Source organism: Jaculus jaculus, chromosome 10 (genome assembly GCF_020740685.1).
Source record: "Jaculus jaculus isolate mJacJac1 chromosome 10, mJacJac1.mat.Y.cur, whole genome shotgun sequence".
NCBI lineage: Eukaryota > Metazoa > Chordata > Mammalia > Rodentia > Dipodidae > Jaculus > Jaculus jaculus.
In genome coordinates, this window is record NC_059111.1 from 4,505,455 (window position 1) to 4,530,281 (window position 24,827).

Sequence of the window (24,827 nt, forward strand, 5' to 3'; positions counted from 1 at the left end):
TTCTAGCCCAGGCTGACCTGAAATTCACTCTGTATTCTCAGGATGGCCTTGAACTCATGGCAATCCTCCTACCTTTGCCTCCCAAGTGCTGGGATTAAAAGTGTACACCACCATGCCTGGCTCACTCAGTCCTTTTCTATGGCCATGCTAGCCCAGCACATGCCTTGGCTCTCCCGGGTTGGAATTTAGTGCCTGCAATTTTCCTAGAGTGATGCCACCTAGGTTCCCTGCTCCTCAGTTTTAGGACTCTGCATTAGTTTTGCCCTTGCAACATATGTCTAGAACCTCAGGCTGTCTGCAGCGTCCTTTAAATTTAGGTGGGCATGAGAAACTGGGCCCTCAGCAGCTCTTATGTGTGCTTGCACACTTCACACTGGGCTGATGCATCCAGTATTTGTTGCTCTCATGTCCCAAGTGGCCATAGTTGGGTCCTTGCACCTTGCCTGGAGAGAAGAGGATTGTTGCACTGGAGTGTGGGGAGCACAGTTCAGGCAGCCTTGACCCTTATCTCCTCTTGGAGACCTCATCAGAATGGGTTTTCCTGTCCCTGTTTTTACCAGCTTTCTGAACACAGTCACTTACATAATCTTTAGGACATTAGACTTTCCTCATAGCCCTCTTCATTTTCTGCCCTTCACCATAGTTGCCCTCATGGTCTGTTTATGGCAGGGTAAGCTTTTCCCAGCATTTTTTTTTTTCCCCCAAGGTAGGGTCTCACTCTAGCTCAGGCTGACCTGGAATTCACCATGTAGTCTCAGGTTGGCCTCTAACTCATGGCAATCCTCCTACCTCTTCCTCCTGAGTGCTGGGATTAAAGGTGTGCGCCAACACGCCTGGCTCCTCGGCATATTTTTAAAAACTGTTTCAGCCATCATTCATCACCCAGTTCCAAAGCTGCTTCTACATTTCCAGCAAATACCCACCCTCTGCTGCCAGCTTCTTCTGTTGTAGCTCTTCCTGTGTTGCTTATTTGCTAGTACAACTAACGTTTAATTAAAGAAGTTTATTGTCTCCTAGATCTGGAGGTCGAGAAGACCAGGGTCAGTGCTGATTTGGCTAGAGTTTTCTTGCTGCAGCATTGGGGGCCTGGAAAGACCAAGAGATCCGACTTGGGCTTCATACTGGGCATTAATCTTGTCATGGGAGTGGAGCCTTGATGATTTGAACATTTCTCCTTGGGCCCCAAGCACCCAGCACTTTTGGCAGTGAGGGTTGATTCCAACACATGCCTTCTGGGGACATAGAGCATATTACCTCAATCATAGAATTCACTAGAGAGGCTTTCTGTGGCTACTTTCTTTGGGAGGTTATAAATTGTTGATTCAGTTTCTTTCATTGATACAAGACTACTCAAGCTTTGGATTTTTTTTTTTGTGTGTACATGTACACACATATACATACACCTATAGATATATAGGTGTATATGTATGTGGGTTCACATGTGTGTACACAGGTCAGAGGTTGATGTTGGCTTCTTAATTGATTTTTACATTATTTATTTTTATTTTTGTATTTTTAAAATTTAAAATATATTTATTTGAGAGAAAGAAAGAATTGAGAGAGAGAGAGAGAGAGAGAGAGAGAGGGAGGGAAGGAGGGAGAGGGGGGGAATGAATGAATGAATGAATAAATGGATGAATGGATGGGCATGCTTGGGCTCCCAGCCACTGCCAACAAACTCGAGATGCTTGAGCCACCTTGTGCATGCTTATGTGTGTACTGGGGAAATGAACCTGGGTCCTTAGGCTTTGTAGGCAAGTACCTTAACCAGTTAGTCATCTCCCCAGCTCCTACATTATTTTTGCGAGACAGGGTCTTCAACACAGAGTTGACTGGTTCAGTTTAGCTGGCCAGCTTGCCTGGGGTTCTCCTTAACCATTGGGTCATCTCTCCAACCTCCAGATTAATTTTAATTGATTTTTTAAAAGATTAAATCATTCTATTTATTGCGGGAAGTACAGAGCCTAGGAAAGACACCCATATGACTAGAGATCCATGTGGAGGGCTTGAGAAAACCATGGAAAGAAAATAAAGTTCAAAGAGCCATGTTTTTAAAGAGAAAATATGTAATTTTTATGATTTCCTTTTTTAACTTTTTATTGACAACTTCTGTAGCTATAGACAATATACCAGGATCATAATATCCTCCTTACGCATCCTCTTTTTCCCCTCTGAAATCAGTGAATCTCCCCCTTTTAACTAGTCTCCTCTATTTTTTTTAAACAATTTTTTTTAATAGAAAAGTATTTATTTATTTGAGACAGAGAGAGGAGAGAGAGAAAGAAAGAGAGAGAGAATGGGCACACCGGTACATCTAGCTGCTGCCAGATGCATGTGCCATGTTTATCTTACGTGGGCACTGGGGAATTGAACCTGGGTTCTTTGGCTTTGTAGTTAAGTGCCTTAACTGCTAAGCCGTCTCTCCAGCCCAGGTCTCCTCTATTTTGATGTCACTTTTTTCTTTAAAGTATTTCTTTCTTAAAACCAACCGAGGGACCTGTAGAGATGGCTTAGCGGTTAAGTGCTTGCCTATGAAACCTAAGGACCCCAGATTGAGGCTCTATTCCCCAGTACCCATGTAAGCCAGATGCACAAGGTGGCACATGCATCTGGAGTTCGTTTGCAGTGGCTGGAGGCCCTGGTGCGTCCATTCTCTCTCTGTCTCTTTCTCTCCCTGTCTGACAGTCTCAAATAAATAAATAAAAATAAACAAAACAAAAAAAACCAACCTACCTTCCTTCCTTCTTTCCCTTCTTCCCTTTCTCCCTCCCTCCCTTTTTTCTTCTTATTTATTTGTGAGAGGGAGAATGGTGTGCTAGGGCCTCTAGACACTGCACATGAACTCTAGACACTTGTGCCACCATGTGCATCTGGGGAATCTTATCTGGGTCCTTAGACTTCCCAGGCAAACTTTTTTCTCTCTCTCTGTTTTTTTTCCCCCTGAGGTAGGGTTTCACTCTAGCCCAGGCTGACCTGGAATTCACTATGTAGTCTCAGGGTGGCACCTCCTGAGTGCTGGGATTAAAAGCGTACACCACCATGCCCGGCTTAACTTTCTCTCTCTCTCTCTCTCTTTAAATCATATATTATTTAGTTAGCAAAGAAGTAGGTTTCCATATGGCTTATTGATAAGAACTTTTGATTAACCCTGTTTCCACTCCCACCTCTAGCCCATTACTTTTAAATTCAATTAACTGCTAAGCTATCTCTCCAGCTCTGATGTCAGGTTTTTAAAAAATCTATTTATGCAGGTTTTGTGTAGGTAACATCAGCTACTGTGAGATCATGAGTGTCATGGCCACTTTCTGTCTGGAAGACAGTATTGTGAGCACTCTTCCTCTTCCTTTGGCTCCTACATTCTTTCTGCCACCTCTTCTGCAGTGGACCCTAGATCTTAAGAGGATGTGATAGAGATGCCTCACTTAGTCTAAGCACTGGACTGTCACTTCTCAGCATGTGGATGAGTTTTGAGTCACCCCAGTGGTTACTGCCAACTGAAAAGAGAAGTTTCTCTAACCAAAAGTGAGAGTAGCATTAGTATATAGGCACAAACAGAAGTATTTAGAGGGCAGTTTTAGCAGAATATCCATTTATCCAGACAACAGTAGTAGTTTTCCCTTAGGGCTTAATGATCTCCCCAGCCATAGGCTTTTGGTTATGTTTTGTACCAGGTATAAATTCCCTCTTGTGTAGTGGGTCTCAAGTCCAGGCTGAGATTCCCCCATAACAGACATGTCACCATTGCACCAATTTGGCACAGCCAGCAGCTGGGTAGCCAGCTTGTGTCCACTGCTGGTTAAGACTGATGACGACTTGTCTTCCCAAACAGGCTGCATAGCTCTCAGGTGTCTAGTCAACATGGAGGAGGTTTCCACCTCACCTCCAGCTTGATTTCTCAGTGACCTGCATCCCAAACATGTGGAGTCTTTAGCAGTAAGGTTAAGGTTCTGGTAGGAAACCAAGATCCTTGGCAATAGCCTGTAGTGTTTTGGAGACATCAGGGGCCTCTTAGACTAACAACTTTCTGGAAGGGTTCCTACTCCTGGCACTGAAATTTTCTTGTAAAAATCTATGGTTCTGGGCACAGCATTATTCACTTCCATAGAGTATTTCTGCCCAAACTTTCTGTTTTTTAACATACGTTATTTACCTAGCAAAGTAGGTTTCCATATGGCTTGTTCATAAGATCTTTTGATTAACCCTCTCTCCTCTAGTTCCCACTCTCTTCTTTCTAGTTCATTACTCCTCCCTACTCCCCAGGTAGGGTGTCACTCTAGCTCAGGCTGACCTGGAATTCGCTGTGTAATCTCAAGCTGCCCAAGTTCATGGCGATCCTCCTACCTCTGCCTCCTAAGAGCTGGGATTAAAGGTGTGTGCTACCATGTCCAGTTCTAGTCCATTACTTTTAAATTCAGTTTCACCCAAGTTCTGAGGACATGGGCAGGAGTCTGTCGTGTGTGGGGGGCATGGCAGAAGCAGGGAACCGTAGTCATACTGTTCCAATCAGCACAGAGGATATAGGAAGTAGATAGGGCCTTTTCCTTGTGATTGTCTTCTGTGACTTTATTACTTGTTTTTTCTCCCTTCTTTTGGTTTTGGCTTTTTCTAGTTTATGGTTGATTATGAATTTATCAATTTGAGTTTTCTGATATAGTTCTTTAAATAATACTAATTTTCTCTTATGTTGTGCTTAAGTGTCATCACACAGATATTGATATGTTGGTAATTCACTGACACTTAGTGTGAAATGTTTAGTTTTTTTTCCCTTTGAGGAATAATTTGTGGGCTATTTCCTAGTGCATTTATTACACAGGTTCCAATTATTTTAGGGGTGTTATTTTTGAGATATTTGTTGTTGACTATTAGTGCAGTTGGAGTGTGGTAAGAATATTGTATGGAATGAGTCATGTTAAATGTAGAGTCTTGCTATATAGCCTGGAATATGATTTGTATTGATATGTTCCATGGGAACTGGAAAGTGTTTTCTATTCTGAGGTGGTGTGGCTGAATGCTTACTAAATATCAAGACACTTCAGTTCATAATATTATTTAGGTCTTTTATAGCCTTTCCCCAGTACCCAAATGAAGCCAAATGCACACAAAGTGGTGCATGCTTTTGGATTTTTTTTCCTGTATTTTATTTATTTGAGAGTGAGGGAAAGGAAAGGAGTGAAGAAGGGGAGAGAGAGGGAGAGAAAGGGAGGGAGGGTGGGAGGGAGAGAGAGAATGGGTGATCTAGGGCCTCTGGCTGCTGCAAACAAACCCCAGATACATGCTGTACCTTGTGGCTTATGTGGGTCCTGGGGAATCAAACCTAAGTCCTTTGGCTTTGCAGGCAAGAGCCTTAACTGCTAAGCCATCTCTCCAGCCCGGCATTTATGTTTTGTTGGCAGTGGCAAGAGGCCCTAGTGTGTCCATACTCTTTCTCTGTTTCTAAATAAAAAGTGTGTGTGTGTGTGTGTGTGTGTGTGTGTGTGTGTGTACACACTGTTGTTTCATGGTCATTTTTCACTCTTTCTGGATTGCTTGTCTGAAATTGAAATGAATATTAATTACAAAAGAATAATACTTTCTGTTGTTGTTCTTTGAGGTAGGGTCTCACTCTAGCTCAGGATAACCTGGAATTCACTCACTATGCAGTCTCAGGCTGGCCTCAAATTCACAGTGATCCTCCTACCTCTGCCTCCCATGTGCTGGGATTAAAGGCATGCACTACCACATCCAGCAAGAAAACAATACTTTAAAGAATACTTAAGTACTTAAAAATATTTATTTGGGGTAGAGAGAAATAGGGGGGTAGGGAGGGAGGCAGGAGAGAGAGAGAGGGAGAGAGAATATGAATATGAGCTTGTGCCAGGACCTCCTATTGCTAGAAACACATCCCAGAGGCATACACCACTTTGTGCATGTGGCCTGATATGGTTGGCAGGCTTTACAGACAAATACCTTTAACACTGAACCATCTCTTCAGCCCTAAATACTTTTTTATTTTAGCTTTTTAATTTTTTTTTTGATTTTTCGAGGTAAGGTCTCACTTTAGCCCAGGCTGACCTAGAATTCACTATGTAGTCTCAGGGTAGCCTTGAACTCTCAGTGATCCTTCTGTCTCTGCCTCCCGAGTGGTTGGATTAAAGGCGTATGCCACCATGCCTGGTTAATCTTGCTTTTTAATTTAAAAAAATATTTCTGTTTATTTCTTTGAGAGGGCCTCTAACCATTGTAAAGGAACTTCAGACGCCTGCACCACCTTGTGCACCTGGCTTATGTTGGTCCTGGGAAATTGAACCTGGGTCCTTTGGCTTTGCAGGCAAGAACTTTAACCACTAAGCCTTCTCTCTAGCTCCTAAATGGTGTTTTGAATTTTATTGTCATGATATTTGCTGTTAACTATGGACTTGAACATACTGAAAACATACCTTATTTGTTTTCAGAGTGTGGGAGAGTTGAAGTTTTGTTGTTTGATGAAAGGCATTTTTTTTCAGGTCAAAGTAATTTTTATCTGATAACATACTCTTGATCTCTGGTTCTTGTTTTTTTACATGTGCCAATTATGTGCTTACAACCCCCTCCTTTTCTGGTTATGGGGATCAAAGCCATTGAGCTGTAGCTCCAGGCACCCCCACTCTGAAGCCAACCTTGATCTCAGTGTAGCCCTGGCATGCCTTGAGCTTTGAATCCTCCTCCTTTAGTCTCATGGTGTAGCTGTGACTCTGGATATGCATCACTAGGCCTGGCGTGCTCATATATTCTCACAAAACTTAATAATGTATAGAAGTGGCTTCATAGTCTCACTATCTTCTTTCTATGAAATCTTTAGTTCTAGGTAGAATTTAGCTTTGTTGATTCTGATTAGGGTGTTAAATTAAATCTTTATGAAAATAATAGGGTCAGAAACATTCTTGATTAAGCAACCAGGTATGGTGAGATATCTGAGAAGGGCTCAGACTTGTTGATCTCAATGTTTTATGTCATTGGCCTTCATGCTTCAGGATGTCTGCTTTGTGATGTGAAAGGAACCTCCACCCAAAACCACCCCTCACTTTTTCTGGATGTAGCTGATTATTTTATAATCATTCAGTTTGATATCTTGTATTACAGCAATAAAATTTGGTATGGTTATGACAGGATATGACCTCTATGTCTAAGCAAAATTGCAATTTGGACAGCATTCATATATGTTATCATAGGGTGCTGCTGACTTGGTTCCCAGGAGAACATGAGATTGCCATGGCAACATAGGCTCTTTGAAGGAAAAATCCTGGCAGAGTGGTTGGGTCTTTTGAAGTGTTGGTGTTGATAGGAAAGGATCCAGACAGCAATAAGCACAGAAGTATAGGCCAGCAGTCAAGGAAAACAAGCATTTGGTTTTTAGCTCTAACTCGAGGACAAGTGTCTTTTTCCTCTTAGTTCTGGTTTTCCTTCAAAACAAATATTTATATAAGATTTTTCCTTCACATACATGCTGTTTCAAGAACAAGTTTCTAAATATGTGTGGTGTAATGTTTTGGCTGGATTAAAGTTGGCTGGAGTTTTTGTAAAATTAATGTAGTATGCATCCTGATATTAAGAGAACAGAAAAGAGCATTATAAATTAATTAAGTCTAGAATTTGATATTATTAAAACCTAGTGATAAACAGAAATCTATTCCCAAATCTTGTGAAATGCTTGCTGTTTCATGATCCTTGTATTATGGTAGTAACCCTCTCTCACCACAATGGATTTTAGCCTGCATTATGGTTTTGCTTTGTACATGCCTGTTTCTGGGCCATCACTCAAGTAAACCTCTTGCCTAGCATTTTTTTTTTTCTTCTGCTTCTACAAACATGACTGAGGTTTCACCTTTATTGTTAAACTTTCAGTCATTCTTATAACATCCAGGGAATCTCTCCTTCCTAAATTATTTAAAAAATTTTTAAAAAATTATTTTGAGAAGGCAAGAAGTGAAGGAATAAGAGGGAGGTGAGAAGGAGAGAAAGAATGGGCCCGCCAAGGACTCTACCCGCTGCAAGCAAACTTTAGACTTATGTGCCACCTTGTGCATCTTTTTTATATGAGTCGTGGGGAATTGAACCTGAGTCTTTAGGCTTTGCAGGCAAGCACTTTAACCACTAAGCCATCTCTCCAGCCTACCTTCCCAAATTCTTTTTTTTTTTTTTTTTTTTTTTTTTTTTGGTTTTTCGAGGTAGTGTCTCACTCTGGCCCAGGCTGACCTGAAATTCGCTATGGAGTCTCAGGGTAACCTTGAACTCATGGAGATCCTCCTACCTCTGCCTCCTGAGTGCTGGGATTAAAGGCACCACCACGCCTGGCCCCAAATTCTTGATTCAAATTTAAATGCAAAATCATTTAGCAAATTATAGTATTTGCAGATTTTTTATGTGTTGTGTATTGGAATCAGTTCCTTATGAATAAGCCTTCCAAGGTTAGCAATTGCATTCCTTACTCTTCTGTCTTGTGATAAAGGAACAGGTACATAGCTAGTATTTAGTAAAGCTAGTTTCTCAGTGATTTCATTTAAGTAAATATATAATGATAAAGCAATCATATTGAAGTAATAGATTATTCAGCTTTTTAATAAATTACATTGTAGTCTCCATAGATGGTATTCTTTTTTTTCCTCAATTTTTATTAACATTTTCCATGATTATAAAAAGTATCTCATGGTAATACCCTCATCCCCCCCCCCCCACTTTCCCCTTTGAAATTCCATTCTCCATCATATCTCCTCCCCATCTCAGTCTCTCTTTTATTTTGATGTCATGGTCTTTTCCTCCTCTTACGTTGGTCTTATGTAAGTAGTGTCAGGCACTATGAAGTCATGGATATTCAGGCCATTTTATGTCTGGAGGGAGCACGTTGTAAGAAGTCCTACCCTTCCTTTGGCTCTTACATTCTTTCCGCCACCTCTTCTGCATTAGACCCTGAGCCTTGGAAGGTATGATCAAGATGTTACTAAGTACTCCAGTCACTTTCCAGCACTATGATACCTTCTGAGTCATCCCAAAGTCACTGCCATCTGAAAAGAGAAGATTCTCTACCCAAAGTGAGAGTAGCATTAATATAAGGGTATAAATATTAAGAGAAGTGCTTACTGGGCAGTTTGATAAGCATAGTATATATATGTTTCCAGACATCAACAGATGTTACACCCCTAGGGCTCATGACTATCCCTGTTTTTAGTTTTCAGTATCAGGGATGTGTTGCCCCCATGAAGTGGGCCTCCAGTCCAATTGGAGGGCAGTTGGTTTCCACCATGACGGACATGCCACTATTGTACCCGTTGGCTCATTTCATAGATGGTGTTCTGAATTGAGTATATTCATAATGCTGTATTCCTGGGCTGATCGATGGTCATTTGAATAGAACTTGAGTTTCTCATCTAAACTGTGGTTCCTCATCTAAAGGGAACAATCTGAGAGCCATACATAGCTTGTAGCATTCCTAGTGCTTAGGTGGGAAGTCAATGTAGAGCACTAGTACAATGGAAGACTCAGGCTGGGCAGTAGTGAGTGCTGAATCCTTGTGAACCCACAATTGATACTTTGGCATTTACTGTCATTCTCCTTACCGTGTTTTTTTCCCCCCATATGTTCTTTATCTTGTTCAGTTTCCTCATATTTAAGTGGCTCACTTGACTCTTTGAATACCCAAGTTTATTCTCTTCTACTGTTTTTCTAAGAAATTAATACTGTAAAATCTTGAAAAATGTTATTGCATATGTGTGTGATTGCATGTGTATGTGATTGCATGTGTGTAGGCACATGTGTATGGAGGTCAGAGGTAGTTGTTGGTGTGTCTTGCTTGATTGTTCTCCACTTATTAAAACCTAGAGTTCACTATATAGCTAATCTAGGTAGCCAGCTTGCCCTAGGGTTTCCTTGTCTTTACTTATTGAGTTTTGGCATTCCAGGCAGTTCACCATACTCACCCCTGTTTACATGGATGCTGGGGATTTGAACTCTAGTCCTCACTCTTGCAGGTACTTGAAAATCCATTGAGTCATCTCCCAGTCTTTCATTTTCAAGAAATTTAATTGGCATTAAAGTTGATGCCAATTTTGTCAGTTTTTTTAAACCTATAAACTTTATTAATTTTCCATTTAATTTTTAAAAAAATTTTTTATTTATTTATTTGAGAGTGACAGACACAGAGAGAAAGACAGAGGGAGAGAGAGAGAATGGGCGTGCCAGGGCTTCCAGCCTCTGCAAATGAATTCCAGACGTGTGCGCCCCCTTGTGCATCTGGCTAACGTGGGTCTTGGGGAACCGAGCCTCGAACCGGGGTCCTTAGGCTTCACAGGCAAGCGCTTAACCGCTAAGCCATCTCTCCAGCCCTTCCATTTAATTTTTTAAAAATTAGTATATGAAAGAATGGATTTAATCCTGGGTGTGGTAGTGCATGCTTTAATCCTAGCACTCAGGAGGCAGAGGTAGGAGGCTTTCTGTGAGTTGGAAGCCAACCTGGAGCTACAGAGTAAGATGTAGGTTATCATGGGCTAAAATGAAACCCTTCCTGCAAACTACCTTTCTGTCCAAGCAAAGAATGGATTTCATTAAGGCATTTTCACAAGGCATATATCATTATCCTTTCTCATTCCATTTCTCATCTGTACTCTTGCCTCTTGTCCCTAACCCTGCAACTGATAGTCCCAAACTGTGTTCATGGTATATTTAAGTCTGGTTTCTGCATATGAAAATGTGAAAGCGTGCAATATTTATCTCCCCCCATTATTGCTCTTGTTTAACCCTCTCCTGTGTAGTCGCCTTCCTTCCCTAAAATCTTTTTTTTTTTTTAAATTCTAGTTTCTATATATTAGAGAAAACATGAGATATTTGCCTTTCTGAGTCTAGCTTATTTTGCATAACATGATACCTTATTCCACCTATTTCCCTGAAAATGAAATAATTTTGTTCCTTATGACTAAATACAATTTTATTGTGGGGCTGGAGATACAGATCAGTGGCAAAGGCACTTGCCTGTTGCAAAGCCTAACTACTCGGGTTCGATTCCCCATTACCCAAGTAAAAAGCCATATGCATAAGGTGGTACATGCATCTGGATTTCGTTTGCAGCAACTGGAGGCCTGGCCTGCCCATTCTCTGTCTTTCTCCTCTCTCTGCTTGCAAATAATGAACTAAAAATACTAAAAAAACTCTTGTGTGCATATGTATGTACATGCTATCTTTTCTTTATTGGCTTGTTGGTTGAGCTGATTTTGCATCTTGGCTATTGTGTGTAGTGTCCGTGCAGGCCATCTCTGTGTGTGTGTTCACCTAGATTCTTTCAGGTCTTCTACCAAGGAGCAGGAGAGCTGGGTCTTGAGAGTTGTTCTGCTTCAAGGTTCTGAGACTACTATGCATCCTCCTCACCATTTACTGTTGTTTTCTTTTTATAACCAGTCTGACTGGGATGAATGGATTCGCAACATAATTTTGATTTGTATTTTCCTGATGGGTAAGGTTGTTGAACATTTTTTTCCCCCATATATTTATTGGTTATTTTTTCTTACAACTTTAAAATTATTTTTAAAAATTTTGGTGTGTGTATAGTATGTATGTGTGCATTTGTATTTTCAGATTCTCTTTGTATTAGCAGTGTTCATTTGAGTAGTTATACAAGTATGTGCATATATATGTGTATATTGCCCTTGAGAATGAACTTGAATGTCATAATTGTGACTTAAAGGGATATCAAGTAATTAACTAATAGTGGACTTCTTTGGTGTAAAATGACTTAAGTTAATTTGGTTTCAAATTTGATCCTGATTATAAGTATTTCAGTAAACTCAATTAATATACTCTGGTAATATTCTATTGAATACCCTCCAGCTTATACTGTTATGAAAATACTACATATAAAAATAGAAAGGCAATCTTTAAATCATCTTATTTGAGTATTGAAAGTTGAGACACTATTGATCAGTGAAGAAAAATAGTCAAGACTTTTTTTTTTGTTTGTTTCTCTTTTGTTTTTTGTCAAGGTAGGTTCTGCTCTAGTCCAGGCAGACCTGAAATTCTCTGTGTAGTCTAAGGATGGCCTTGAACTCATAGCGATCTTCCAATCTCTGCTTCCCAAGTGCTGGGATTCAAGGTGTGCACCACCATGGCCAGACATTTTTTGATACTGGATAGAGGCCAACTTTCTAATAAATGAGTTTGATGTAGTTCCTCAGATTCTTGGCTCTTGTATGCATCTTTCCTTAATGAGCTGCTCGCTCATTCTTCTATGTTTGGATTTCTGTCTAGTTTATGTAGTGAAGTAGCCAAATACAGCTGTGTCTGCTGAGGGCCAGATGAGCTACTTTCTTTGCTGTAGCTCTGATTAGGTTTGACTGTGAAATGTTCTCTGCAGGCATCTAATTTGAAAACTTGGTGCTTGCATAGTGGCCCTGTTTTGGTAGGTTGTTGCATTTAGGAAGTGGCTGGTAGAAGTAAGACACCAGGGGTGGGCTTATGAAGGTTATTTCTGTTTCTTGCCTTGTTCCTGATCACCTGTGATGTAAGGACCCCTGCTCTAGTGCTTTCATTGCCTTGAGCTCATTGTGTCTTTCCCTACTGTGGTGAATTGTATTTCCTCTGAAACAGTGAGCCAAAAGACATCCATCTTTAAGTTGTTCCTGTCTGGTATTCTTTTAAATTCTATTTTATTTTTTCTTGTCTGGGGTTTTTGTCACAGTGTCAAAAGGTAACACAGCAACTCTTGGCTTTTTACTTGTACATGGAACAAATTCAAGCAAGTGTCTGTAATGCTGAGCCATCTCTCTAGCCCGAGAGCAGATTCAAAGGAAACGGAGGGAATTAGCTGATGAGGACCTGCTTTAGACTCATGAAAAATTACCAAAGAGTATGAGCAGTGCTGAAGACATGGTGGAGTTGGCTGACCTAGGTTATTTTCACTGGAGTAACTTGGAAAGTTGGAGTGCCCCCCCCCCCCCCCGTGGGGGTGGTGATTACTGGGGATTGAACTCAATGCCTTGTGCATGTCAGGCAAGTATGCTACCAATATAGCTATATCCCTAACCTTCCCCTCCTTTTTTATGGTACTGGTGCTTGCACCCAGAGCCTTGGGCATGTGTGGTGGTTTGATTCAGGTGTTCCCCCATAAACGTATGTGTTCTGAATGTGCCATGTTGTGACCTGGCTCATGTGGGTACTGGGGAATCAAACCTGCTTAACCGCTGAGCCATCTCTCTAGCCCTTGTTGTGGTTTTGAGACAAAATCTTTGCTGCAAAATGCCCTGGCTGGCCCGGAACTCATTTTGCATCCCAGGCTGGCCTCCACTTTGTAGTGATTTGCCTTAGCCTCCTGAGTGCTGGAATTACACAGGTGTGAGCCACCATGTGCAGTGAATTTGCCTTTTACTCTGAGTGAAATGTAAAGATATTGGCTGGAATAACATCCAACTTACATCTATTTTTTTATGAGAGAGAGAGAATGTTGACTTGCAAGGGCCCCCAGACACTGTAGTCGAACTCCAGACACTGTAGTCGTACTCCAAACACGTGCCACCTTGTGTGCATGTGGGACCTTGCGCACTTGTTCATCTGGCTTACGTTGGACCTAGAGAGTTGAACATGGTTCCTTAGGCATTTCAGGCAAGGGCCTTACCACTAAGCCATCTCTCCAATTCCCAACTGACATCTTAATAAGGTCACCCTGGCTCTCTGAATAGAGAAGAGGGTAGAGGAAGATCTTTGAAGAGGCTATGGAAAATGTAGTTAAATTTTGGACATATACTGGAGGTAGAACTTGTAGGTTTTGGGCTTATGCAGCATAAATAATGAATTTATTGTTAATTGAGAATAGGGAAAACTGAAGAGGGAATAAATTTATTTAGTGTTTTCAATAAGAAGAAGCAGAATACACTTCTCACCCTTACTTAGTCAGCTGGGCATACCAGTCAGGGATTGGATATTCTTGTCTGTGCCACCAGTAGAGATGATCCACCTGGGCACAATCTGAGTGCACAAGGAGTCTAGAGACATGAGATTGGAATAATTGTAGATGGAGGAAAGACAAAAAAGTCATGACCTTCCAGAAGTAAAGATCACAGTGATGATGAGAAGAGACTTGTCTTCAAAGGTATATTGAGAAACATCGGTCACTTAATGCTGCTCATGGATATGTATATGTGTGTGTGTATGCACATGTTTTGTTATTATTTATTTTTTTAGCAGTAGATACAGAGTGGATCTCAAACTCTGTCTGGTCTATATCTCATTTTGCAAATTAGTGTTTCTGAAAATGTCTACAAATATGAAATGAAAAATTTATATATATATATATATATATATATATATATATATATATATATATATATATATATATATATATACACACACTCAGAAGCATATAGAAGTTTAGTGTATAGCAAATCTGACATTCCAGAGAACTTAGTAAGTGGCTAACCATTAAGATTAAAAAATAAAAATTAATCTGGGCATGGTGGTGCACGCCCAGCACTGGGGAGACAGAAGTAGGAGGATAGCCACAAGTTTGGTGCTACCCTGAGACTACATAGTGAATTCCAGGTCACCCTGGACTAGAGTGAGACTGTACCTCGAAACGCCCACTCCCCCCCAAAAAATTATGCCTTTCATAAACAGGAAAATAAACTAAGTGGACCAGAAATCTTACTATAAAGTGCAAAAGTAAACAAAAATGAGGAGGCATGGATGAGTTTTTTCTGTCATCAGATTGTAAAGAGTATTCTCTCTTAGGATTCCAGATGCAACTGAAGGAAAAAAAAACAATAAAAAATTTTGTATGCAAAAACCCCATGTATGATAATGTCAAAAGGCAGATTGAAAAACTGGTGGAAAACTGCAGACAGAGTGCTAAAATCCTCTTGTATAAAAAAAAATCTTTTAAATTGGGAGTAAAAAAGACCAAATAGAAAGAGACACAAGTAATTGTTATAAAAAACGTAAAGCTTATAAAACAAGATAAAACAAACAAACAAAACCCATGGAACCTGCTGGGAAGCTAAGGTAGGATTGCTGTGAGTGTGAGGCCAGCCTGAGACTACATAGTGAATTCCAGGTCAGCCTGGGCAAGACCCTACCTTGGAAAACAAAAAACGAAATAAAACAAAAAGACCACACAAGCATGCTCTTATACCAGTGAAGATACTTTTTTATTCATAACAGGAGAAATCCAAATCAGGACTGTAGCAAGATACCTGATTTCATTTATCAATTTGGTAGTAATTTATAAGTATAGCTAAATATTATATTGTGAGATAGCAGTACACATTAAAGTTGGGTACATCCATCCCCAGATGAAAGTGGCATCACTTGACTGGTGGCCTCTGAGCATGAAATGGAATATCACATTGACCATCCGACGCCTTCTAGGCAAATCCCTTACTGCTTCATTTGTTCCCTTTGCTCACAAATCCAAGGGGTCAAGAAAAAAACTGGTGATTTTCTGTTCCCTCTTTTTCTTTTTTGGTCCCCTTAATCAAGGCTGTCCTCTGAGATTCTTAACAATCCTATTTCCAGACAGCAGCAAGAGTGCAATGTGAAAATTCTTGTTTTTCATGTTAGGAAATTGGATACCCAGGGGCTCTGTCTTCTTCGGTTCTTTTGGCATGGAGCCAATCTCTCTGGAGGTACATGGATTCATGGGGAGAGGGTAGGAGTGAAGATCAGGTGACTGGAAAGTCCAAAATGATTTTAGTAATTAAATGAAATCATCTGCACTAGGGCTTTGCTAAAACGTGCATTTCATACATGAGAGAAGAGACATGCTTTGACAGGTATTTATTCTATGCAGGCTGTTGAAAAGAGTATGACTTAGAGTGATTACAAGCTCACAAAGCTTCCACCTTAACCCACCCTGGCTGCTGTTATAGCAGCACTCTTATGCATAAGCACTGGTGGTTGATAGATTACTGCAAGGATTCTCTGTGTTGCTCTGATTACTCATCAAATACTTAAGATGTGCAGGCTCTTAGAACTGCAGTAGAACGTGATGTGTGAGTGTCTAGTAACATTAAGTCAAGTGAGAAGGCGAGTTAGCTCATTGATGGGCATGTAAAATGGTATTGGTACTTTGAAAAACAGTGTAACTGTTTCTTGAAAGGTTATTTAGAGAGTTGTCATGTGACCTTGCAGTTCTACTAAGCATACACCCAAGAGAGTGTGAAAGCATGTTCACTTAAAAACATGAGAGTGGGGTTGGAGAGATGGCTCAGTGGTTCAAGGCACTTGCTTGCAAAGCCTGATGGCCTGGGTTCATTTCCTCAGTTCTCACATAAATCCAGATGCACAAAGTAGCACATGTGTATGGAGTTTATTTGCATTGGGCCCTAGTGTACCCATTCTTTCTCTCTGCTTTTAAGTAAATAAAAATAAAACAAAATAAACAAATAGTTATGGTAGCCTTACTCATAATGGCCAGAAATACGCCCAAATTTCCCACTCAAATGTTCATAAACTGTTGAACATATGACTATAAAGTCTCTAGCTGTGCAGTTGAGTGTTAGCCTTATAGAAGGAGAGAATGGGGATGATCCTTGAGACTATACCATGTGGAAGAAGCTGTCACAAAGGACCACATTTTGTATGATTGCATTCATTTGAAATGTCCCAGTGATAAGAATCTATAGAGGAACTAACTTAGGTTAGTGGTTGCTTAGGGCTAGTCCATTAATTTCCTGACCTCTAATATTTATTGTTATTTTTAATTTTTTTTTCTAATTTGAGAGTGACAGAGAGAGAAAGAGGTAGATAGACAATGGGCACACCAGGGCCTCCAGCTACTACAAATGAACTCCAGATGCGTATGCCTCCTTGTGCATCTGGCTTAAATGGGTCTTGGGGAATTGAGCCTCGAACCGGGGTCCTTAGGCTTCACAGCCAGCCACTTAACCGGTAAGCCATCTCTCCAGCCCAATATTTATTATTTTTAAATAGAGGTATAAAATGTTCTAAAGTGGACTATGGAGTTTTGATGATTGTGTACAAGTCCATGAATACACTAAAATAAATCCCTGAATGACACACTTTAAATAAGTGGATTATGTGTTATGTTATGAAGGACGTAAGTTAAGCTTAGTGGTAGTGATACATGGTTTTCTCCATTCACTAGATTGTGTGACTCACTGTGATGGCTGCCTACAGTGTGAAGTGGTGTGCCTCTTTGAGAGAAGATGTTGGCAGTGTCCACAGTTCTGCTTCTGGGAATTTACCCTAGTTATCTACCCCTAACCTAAATGTATCTGCAAACTTCTGACGGCATACAGAGGAGGTCACACAAACTATGACACAACACATGATGCAGGTGTGGAAATAAGGAGAAACCTGTATGAATTGCCATAACGTGACTGTTAGGATCATATGGTTAAGTTCCAGCAAAGTACAAAATGATATTTATAGCATAGTCCTTTATGTGGGAAAAATGGTGACAAAGCTAATGCACCCATAGATGCAGCTGAGACAGAGGAGAGCAAAACAGGCAGCATGGACACAGTGGATTGGAGGGGATGGGAAAGTACAGTTTTGAGTCTCCTGACTGACTTTTTCTATAGTTCTGGTTTTCAGAAACATGCTAATATGTCACTTATATTAAAGTAATTTTTAAAATTAGAAAAAGACACATCAGAACAAGTCCAAACAATAATATGTCACTTGTATTTCAAATGAATGCTAGTTATAAGGGGAGGGAAGGGCATATTAATACCCTGATTTGAGAAGTACTTGATTGTTTGTGATAGTCTCAAGCCTGCAGACAAAGCCAGCTCTTCACAATGCTGACCTCTAGTTTTCAGGCATTACTGTTCCTGCAGAGGTATAAGTTAGCAAATCCAAAGCTACTTTGTGTGTATACTAGGATTTAGCAAATAAGTAAATATATTTTTTTGAGCCAGGCTTATATTTTGAAGAGGGAGTTTTAAGTATGGAAAGTGGGAAGGTAACATGTCTGCAATTTAACAACAGTTTTAAATCACCTCCACCCATCTGTTTGTCTGACCTACCTCCCACCCAGTGGTCTTTTTATTAAAAAGTTATACATGAGACAGTTGTGTTCATATGGATGAATTTGTTTGACTGCATGTATATACAACAGTTTATTTCCCAGCTTTGTCTTGTAATAAGTCCTTAAAGCATGGTTGTGAGTTAGTCAGGAAGTGCCCAGAGAATAGTAGGGCCAGCAGTAGGACACAGGATAGACAAACTTTAAGGCTCTTAACTGCCTAATCTTTCATAGTGCTAAGCATCAAAATCCATGGTAGTAATGGCTTATAACTCATAGGAAGGATCCATGCATATGTGTAGATAGAGGTAATTAGGTAAAGAGTGTTAACTACTGGATGTAGAGTGATTTAGAAAAATCACCCATTTTGTAACCATGGTAATAATTGATCAAGCAAGAGTCATTAATAGATCTTTAAACACAGCAAACTGAAAGGGTGATGAGTAATAAGATGACTTATGCAGGTTCAGATTATCCTCTCAGTAGATACTAATTACAGAGAAAAAAATACTGTTGCAACACCATAGGCCATGTGATTAAAGTTCTACCACCAGGACAGCGACAGCTGGCATCCAATACTGAGAATACACCATCCGTCTGTGTTATTCCTTCTAAAAATATAGAATTTGAAACAAATCAAACTCATGGTAATGGACAATTTTACTAAATAGTGATGGTAGGACTTAAGATCTGTAAATACCTTGAAAGATAAAAATGTAGGGGCTCTTCAGAATAAAAGTGCTGTAATGTAAATAAATTAATGAATGTTCTGGGTTTTAAAAATTTGATACGTGAGCACATGTGTGTGTATTATTCTACTTATATATATACAATACCATCCTATTAAGTACATCTCTCCCTTTCTATTCCCTTTATATTTCCTTTATAGCTTACTAGCCTCTTTTTACTGAGTTTTCTTCCTATTCACATAGAAGTCCAATCATCTGCAGCTAGGATCCACATATGAGTGAGAACATGTGACATTTAGCTTTCTGGACCTGGGTTACCTCACTTAGTATAATCCTTTCCAATTCCATCCATTTTCCTGCAAATTTCATAACTTCATTTTTCTTTACTGCTGTGTAGTACTCCATTGTGTAAGTGTGCCATATTTTCATTATCACTCATCAGTTGAGGGACATCTAGGCTAGTTCCATTTCCTAGCTATTGTGAATTGAGTGGCAATAAACATGGTTGAGCAAGTATCTCTAAGGTAATGAGATGAATCCTTAGGATATATGTCTAGGAGTGCTATAGCTGGGTCATATGGTAGATCTATTTTTAGCTGTCTTAGGAACCTCCACAATGATTTCCACATTGGATGGACCAGATTGCATTCCCAACAACAGTGTAGAAGTGTTCCTCCTTTTCTACATCCTCACCAGCATATTTGTTATCATGATGGTAGCCAATCTGACAGGAGTGAGATGGAATCTCAGTGTACTTTTAATCTGCATTTCCCTTATGACTAAGGATGTAGAACATTTTTTTTTATATGCCATCTGTATTTCTTCTTTTGAAAGTTCCATAGCCCATTTTTTAATTGGCTTGTTTGATTTATTATTTAATTTTTTGAGTTCTTTGTATATCCTAGATATTAATCCTCTATCAGATGAATAGCTGGCAAAGATTTTCTCCCATTCTTTAGGTTGCCTCTTTGCTTTATTCACAGAGTCCTTTGCCATACAAATCTTTATAATTTCATGAGGTCCCAGTGGTTAATCTGTGGCTTTATTGCCTGAGCAGTTGGGGTTATATTCAGAAAGTCTTTGCCAAGACCAACTCTTCGTTTCATTGATTCTTTGGATTGCTTTTTTTGGTTTCTATTTCATTAATTTCTGCACTAATCTTTATTATGTCTTCCTGTCTGTTGATTTTAGGTTTGCCTTGTTCTTCTTTTTCCAAGGCTTTAAGGTGAAACATTTACTTAATGCCTTTATAATTTCTTAATATAGGTACTTAAAGCTATAAATTTCCCTCTTAGGACTGCCTTCATTGTGTCCTAAAGGTTTTGGTATGTTCTCATTATCATTTGACTCTATGATTTTTTTTATTTCCTTCTTGATTTCTTCATTGACCCATTCATCATTTAGTAGTGTGTTAATTAGTTTCCATGATTTTGTGTACGCTCTATAGCTTTTCTTGCTATTGATTGGTAGTTTGCTTACATTGTGGTCAGATAGAATGCAAGGAATTATTTCAATTTTCCTGCATTTGTTGAGATTTGCATTATGTCCTAATATATGGTCTAATTTAGAGAATATTCCATGTGCTGCTGAAAAGAATGTATATTCAGCATTTGGATGAAATGTCTTGTATATATCTGTTAGGGCCATTTCTTCTTTTTTTAATTTTTATTTATATTTATTTGAGAGTGACAGAGAGGAGGAGGAAGAAGGGGGGGGGGGGAGGGAGAGAGAGAAAGAATGGGCATGCCAGGGCTTCCAGCCACTGCAAACGAACTCCAGATGCATGTGTCCCCTTGTGCATCTGACTAACGTGGATCCTGGGGAATCGAGTCTCGAACTGGGGTCCTTAGGCTTCACAGGCAAGCACTTAACTGCTAAGCCATCTCTCCAGTCCTGGTCCATTTCTTTTATGATGTCATTTAATCCAGATGCCTCTCTGTTTATTATTTGCCAGACTGACTTGTCAATTGATGTGGTGTGTTGAAGTCCCCCACTACCACTGTGTTTGGTGTTATCTGTGACCATTGAGTTTGCAGTGTGTTTTTGTAGTTATATTGAAACATGGTCATAACTATTTATTTATATATATGGCTTGTGAGTACTTTGGCAATACAAAGACAAAAATGAGTAATGAACAGAAGTCAGTTGGGTCTTATAAAGACTAAAACTAATGCTTTCTAGCTCTTTGCAGAAAGTTTGCTTCCCCTTGATATATATGAAGCAGGGTAGACTGTGTGTGGACAATAAGCCATGTCTTTAAAAGATTTCTAACAGCCTGGATTTAGTTGCTGACTACCTATGTAAAATCATATGTACAAAGTGGCACATGTGTCTGGAATTCCTTTGCAGTGGCAAGAGGTACACCATTTCTTAACTTCCTCTCAATATTCACAAATAAAAATGTTAATTTTTTTCATTTCAGCTTTAATGTTTCTAAAATATAATTATATTTTTGGATATAGACAAAACTAGGAAACATCTAAAAGGAAAGAAAAACCTTAGTGAAATAGAAACAAATTCCTGTATAAAAAGTTTCATTATCAGTATACTTGTGTTTTTAAAAGGTCTGATGTTAATACGGTAAGATGTTAACAATTGTTAATAATTTGGGTGATGGATTTATCAATACCATTATTTTGTACCAACTTCTTAAAAAATATCCTTTTTTTTTTTAAGCTAAAAACCTGTATTTTGAATTCTAATGTAATGTTTAACAACCTACAGTTAATCAAACACTAATTTAGGTAGCTTATCCAAATGGATTTCGTAGATGTACTGGTGATGGAAACTCATCAGGGCATCACTCAACTGCTGAGCACACGGTCAGCCTTTCCCCTTCTTTTCCACAAACTGCCTGCCAAGGACCCGAGTAACTGCCTATATATTTGCTTTAAAGTTATTTTGTGCTGGAGAGGTGGCTTAAAAGTTAAGGTGCTTGCCGGCAGAGCCAAGGGACCTAGGTTCGATTCCCCAGTACCCATGTAAAGCCAGACAGACAAGGTGGCAAATGTATCTGGAGTGAGTTTGTAGACCTGAGGCCCTGGTGCGTCCATTCTCCATGTGCCTCTTTCTTTGTCTTTCGAATAAGTGTATGCAGCTTCAAGTCCAGGCCAGCTCCTGTCCATTCCAACTGACAACCTGATTGCACATCCCAGAGTTGGGTTGAAAATCACCAAGGGCAGCGGACATGCTGTGGAAGGGAAAAGCCTGTGGATGCGCTGGGCCTTCCGCGCATGCTTTGGGGCACTTCAGCTTGAGTGAACAATGCCTGGCTCCCTCCAAGCCCAGGAACAGCAATGTGGCTCACAGTTAAAGGGGCCGCCCGCGATGGGCCAAGCAGCCCTGGTTACGAGTGTGCTGCGAATACTGTGGCGTTGCAGATAGACCTCCACCACCACGTTTTTAGTTTTTAAAGGCTAATAATGTTTGTAATCTGTGAAGTAGATTGAAAGCCTTAATAGTGAGCATGTGGGGGCTGGAGAAATGGCTCAGTGGTTAAGGCACTTGCCTCCAAAGCCTAATGACCCAGGTTTAATTCCCCAGTACCCGTGTAAAGCCACATGCACGGTGTTGCATATGCATCTGGAGTTTGCTTGTAGCAAGCAAGTGGAGGCCTTGGTTTGCCCATTCTGTGTGTTGATCTTTTTTTCTCTCTCTGTTGCAAACAAACGAGTAAATAATTAAATCAAAGTGGGGCATGGTGGCACACGCCTTTAATCCCAGCACTGGGGATGCAGATGTGGTAGAATTGCAGTATTTGGAGGCCATCCTGAGAATACAGCCTGAATTCCAGGTCACCCTAGACTACAGTGAAACCCTACCGGGAAAAACTAAAAAAAAAAAAAAAAAAATAGCATGTAAGAAGCCTCCATGAATCATCAGAACTATTACCTTTGAAAAATTGGGAAGAGATGCACGGCATTTTGATAGACAACTGGCAAAGGTACAAATAGGGACAAAACTAAAAATTTATCATAATTTAAAAATGGTTGCTGGGCATGGTGGTGCATAGCACTTGGGAGGCAGATGTAGGAGGATCACTGAGAGTTCAAGGCCACCCTGAGACTACATAGTGAATTCCAGGTCAGCCTGGAACAGAGTGAGACCTTATCTCGAAAAACAAAACAAAACAAAACAAAACAAAAAAACAAAAAAAGAAGAGAAGTTAATTCAGGGCTGAAGAGATGGTTTAGCAGTTGGCTAAGGCACTTGTCTGTCTACAAAGCCTAATTACCCATGTTTGATCCCCCAGTACCCATGTAAAGCCCGATGCACAAGGTAATGCATGTGTTTGGTGTTCATTTGCAGTAGTTGGAGGTCCTGACATGCCCATTCTCCCTTTGTCTGCCTCTTTCTCTCTCATAAATAAATAAAATATTTTTAAAAAGGTTAAACACTTGATGACTGTAGAGGTGTAGTCCACTGCTCTGTGCCATTTGCCTGATGAAGTTGTCTGGAGTAATTGACTCTGAAATTAGTAAAGCTGAACAAAAGGTCAAAGGGTAATCACGTGTGCTGGTTACATGGCTGAGGTTTGTGCTGTGCACGTCATCTCTGACACACGGCTGCTGCATCATTCTGCAGAAGTCTTCACATGCTAGCGTGCACCAGAACCACCTGCAGGTCTCCTGCACCTCTCTTCCCGAGGGCTTCTGGTTCATTGGGTTTGAGATGGGGCAGGGAAGTAGAATTGATATTTTCTGACAAGTGCCCCTGTGAGCTGCCGCTCGAGGGACCATACTTTGACCATCACTGTTGAACAGTATAAAGAGAAAACATAAAAGTCACATGTATATGCAGTGGTGCAGATCTGTCTTTTGTGCCCAAACGAGCACTCCTCATTTGGCTGACGATGAGCCCAATGTGAATTTAAAAGATGGCATTTGTTTTATTTGTAGCCTATACAGCTTTGGCAGTGATTTTCCTTTTTCCTAATAAAACTGGATTCTTTGTAGTATAATTTATTTTTATTTTTTGTTTTTTTGAGGTAGAATCTCACTCAAGCTCAGCCTGACCTGGAATTCACACTGTAGTCTCAGGATGGCCTCGAACTCATGGATATCCTCCAAGTCTGCCTCCTGAGTGCTGGGATTAAAGGCTTGGGCCACCACACCTGGCTATAATATTACCTATATGGATAAAAATAGACCAGAGTAATAAAAATAATGCAAAGAAAAGCTGATTTTACTGATATAAAATTAAGCTCAATTAAAAATTTTTGGGTAATACATTATTTGGTTATTATTATTTTAAGAAGCAAATAAATGAAGACACTAAATTCAACACTGTGGTTCCCTGTTTAAGGAGTATTTATATTCTATTATTTGTTTCACTTATATAAGTAATTCTTTATAACATCCAGTAACACTGGTTAGATACTAGGACAAAATACTCTTGGAAGAAAAACAAAATCCTATGAAGATGAAATTTCCTTTGGCTTTTCAGTTGCTGAGTACATGGAGTGCACTGTGGGTAGACTTTCTGCAGGGATGAAAAGTTTGTTTGTTTGTTTGTTTTAAATCTGTGCTGTCAAATTAATGTGGGTGTTGAGCACATAAAATGTCATCAGTGTGACTGAGCATCTAAATTTTAATTTTAGTCATTTAAGATTTATGTTTGAATAGCACTGGTCTGGAGGCACCTCAGTGCATAGTACCGCTCTGGGCATTCTGTATATGTTGTAATTCTGTTGTAGAATATGCAGTGCTTGGTTTGCTGACATTTAGCTTAGGTTAGTCATTTATGATTGCTGTCTTATTGCTGTGATACCACTTATGCTCCTTTTGTTCAATGATAGCAGTTCATATTGCTTGCTTGTACTTTATGTTGCTGAAATTGACTCTTTATAATCATGTGATACTTGATTAAAGTTTATTAACAGCAGCCCTGATATTTTACTCATAATGTCTTTTGAAATTCTCAGATTCTTTTTTGTGTATTCTCTTACATTTCTGTTTGAATTTGTTATAAGTATTAATACTATTCTCTTTGTATCAGGGGTTATACTAAGAATCTCATACAACTAGGCAAATGTTCTACCATTGGGCTATACTTTCAGCTCTAATGTCATTTAAACCTGGGTCCTTAGACCCTATGGTCAAGTGCCCTAACTGCTAAGCTCTCTCTCTAGCCCTCACAATACCAATATTTTAAAAGGA

At 39.7% G+C, this 24,827-nt stretch overlaps 1 protein-coding gene and 1 pseudogene across 3 annotated transcripts in view; one reads left to right on the forward strand and one right to left on the reverse strand.

The window, feature by feature from the left end:
* Tcf12 (transcription factor 12) overlaps positions 1 to 24,827 on the forward strand; it is a 312,899-nt gene that overhangs the window by 18,154 nt on the left and 269,918 nt on the right. The window lies entirely within an intron of this gene.
* On the reverse strand, positions 21,964 to 22,069 carry LOC123464303 (annotated as a pseudogene).